Here is a 2,959-nt window from a genome sequence, read left to right as displayed (position 1 = left end):
AAATATATATATATACATATATACATATATATATATATATATACATACACACGCACACACACACACACACACACATATATATATATATATATATATATATATATGCATACATACATACATACACACACACATGTGCATATACATATAATAAATGTAAACGCTAATATAGATATTTAATATAGATATTATACCTGATATAACGATGGACCACGTGCTATTAAAAAAGAAAGGGAAAAAAGCACAATGAATCAGGAAGAGAGAAATAAAAAGAAAATAAGTGAGAATTGTAAGCTTTACAAACAACCTTATTTGTCACCAGTAATTATTACTTTGGCGATACGAAAGGTTTCTAGTATCAGAAAGTTCCGGAAAAAAATTAACTCGCAGATGCAAAGATATGGCTATATGCCAAAACGATATATTGGTAATATAATGCTGAATTTTCAAGAAGTTCGCTTCGTATTCATGAGGTCTTAAGAAGCTCGCTTTGCAACCACGAGATTTCGGGTTTAAGCCCACTATGCGGCATCTCAAACAAGTCTCTTCTACTTATATCCTCGGGTTTGCCGACGGCTTGTGATGGAAACTATAAACGATGTGGAAGCTCGCACCGCATTCAACAGCCGGTGTTAGTTTCTTTACGTCGCTGTTACTTATCTGTTCGGCAAAAGAATAAGTACCTTACATAAATAAAAAAAAACCATATAACTTTGGTCGATTTGTCCAACTAAAACACTTTAAGGTGGTGCCCCAGCACCTTAAAAAGATAATGCAAACTGTGCAAATATGTCGGAGAGATTAAACCTTTAATTTTCCTGAAAATTACGCTATATCTGGAGAACTTTCACCCTCTTAAACTATAATTGCTTTTTATTTTGGTACAAAGCCAGCTATTTTAGGGGATGGGGCAAGTCGATTGCATTGACCCCAGTGCTCAACTGATACTTCGATTATCGACCCCGAAAGGATGAAAGGTTGTCTTGTAGTAGTTCTTTGTGTTTAACCCCAAATCAATCCTATTCGAGCAGATTTATTATCTATAATCAAAAGTATTTCAGTCGTAGACAAATCTAGTGCAGTTAGGACTACATTATTCGAAGCCTTTCTCACATGTTTTTGTTTTTTTGCGGCAAGATATGATAGCATAGTAATGAGCTGCTATTTCTAGTAGGGTGAGCGACAACAAAGAGGTTTCCTTACTGGGTGGTCGTATTCTTGTATTTGCTGTTTAGCTCCATACTAGCTCTGACCAAGAATACATACCTACGATCTGTGCAGATATCTACAGTAGAAGGTTAAATACCAAGAAGTAACTCAAAGGAACATACAATTTTGTAGACTAAGAGCTAAGCAGTAAAGTAGTTGGTGCTAGAAAACTTGATGTAATAATCCATGAAATCTTAATTAACTAAAATTACAAGAGGGAATAAGATGGATTTTAAAGTGGAAATAACTAAATATTGGACTCTCAATAGAGAAGTGAAAAGGTGCTCAAGAAGCGATAAAAGAAGATTCTCGGAAGTGAAAGTTGATGAAGTTGATAAATTACTTAATGCAAGAGGCTGTATAGGAATCAGAAAATGTTATGAAATATTAAACAAGATTACTGGCAAAGTAAAGAGATCAAAAAAGCCTACTTGTGTTTAATATTAATGGAGAACTAATAACATCTGATATAAACATCCAAGAAAGATGGAAAGAACATTTTAATAGTCATGAACAAGGCGTTTAATTGGAGAAATGCTCTGGTAATTCCTGAACCTCATGAGGAGCTGGAAGTGTCTGTACATGAAATAACTGTTGAAGAAATAGCTGGAGCTGTAGAGCAATTAAAAAGAAAAAGATTTGGAGATTAGACGGAATTGCAAGAGAAATGCTTAAAACCGGAAAGTACGTAACTGCAAGAGCATTATTGAAGCTGCTTCACAATGTATGGAAGATCGAACGGATACCTAAATAGTAGAAGGTCGGTAACGTGACAGTATACCGGAAAAAGGGACCCCACCCAGAGTATGTTGCATTTGTGGATATAGAATATTGAGTAGCAAAGGACTGAAGAGGGTATGCATTTCATTGGACAGTATACTAACGGATGAACAAATCGGGTTCCGATAACTGCGAGATTTTAGTGACTAGATACCAAGAACATTATGCGTTGAATTCAGACGGACTTTGGTTATGGCTTTTGTTGACCTTGAAAATGTATTTGATGGTATGTATATGGTTATAGTTTGGAAAGTACTACATTGCTATGGTTTGTAGGAAAGGATGTTAATCCAATAGGTTAGTACGCTAAAGAAATACTCTTAAATGAATTAGGAGTGCTGCAATGAGGTGTTCTATTCCTTTTCTTGTTTACTGTTCTAATAAGCTGCATAATGAAGGAAATAGTTGAAGAAGAAAGAGGGGGAATTCATAGAATTTATGGACATGGTTTAGCAGATTTGAATTATGCTGATGGCATTGTTTTGCTGAGAATTAAAACACCGAAAATACACATAAATGTATACGAGCTTGATGATATAGGGTTTACAATTAAATATCAATAAAACTGAAACCGTGAAAACCAATCAAGCAGATAACAGAAATGTGTCTCTGGATGAGTACATAGTAGAATAGTGAAATATGTTTAATTATGCTTGGAACTTTTGTACAAAGTGATGTCTTTAGAGTGTTAATGTAATAAAAAAAATCTGAAAATGTAAATGAAGCAATGAAAATACTTTCAAATGTGTGAAAATCACATATACAAGCGATTCATAACAAGAGTAACCCGAATACGCCACTAGCCGAAAGTGATTTAGTATTTGGAAGAGAATCATAGCATGTCATTCAAACTATAGCTAATCGTTTACAGGTTTTGAAAATAAGTAATAATAAAGAATATATATATATATATGTACTATAAACCAGTAAATTCTTCGGATATTTAATACACGTAGCTAAACTGTTATATATA

General features: G+C 33.9%; 1 protein-coding gene across 4 annotated transcripts in view; it reads right to left on the bottom strand.

Moving 5' to 3' along the window:
* LOC106883135 (small conductance calcium-activated potassium channel protein 2) overlaps nucleotides 1–2,959 on the bottom strand; it is a 545,874-nt gene that overhangs the window by 268,563 nt on the left and 274,352 nt on the right. Inside the window, exon 3 of one of the 4 annotated variants that reach the window (XM_014934056.2) lies at nucleotides 192–214. The exons of the other annotated variants lie outside the window; for them this stretch is intronic. The gene's annotated coding sequence lies outside the window, so the exon portion shown is untranslated. The remainder of the gene's footprint in view (nucleotides 1–191; nucleotides 215–2,959) is intronic. 4 annotated transcript variants of the gene reach the window in all.

This window comes from Octopus bimaculoides, chromosome 1 (genome assembly GCF_001194135.2).
Source record: "Octopus bimaculoides isolate UCB-OBI-ISO-001 chromosome 1, ASM119413v2, whole genome shotgun sequence".
NCBI classification, from domain to species: Eukaryota; Metazoa; Mollusca; class Cephalopoda; order Octopoda; family Octopodidae; genus Octopus; species Octopus bimaculoides.
Note: the sequence above shows the minus strand (reverse complement) of the source record. Positions and strands in the feature narration are given on the sequence as shown.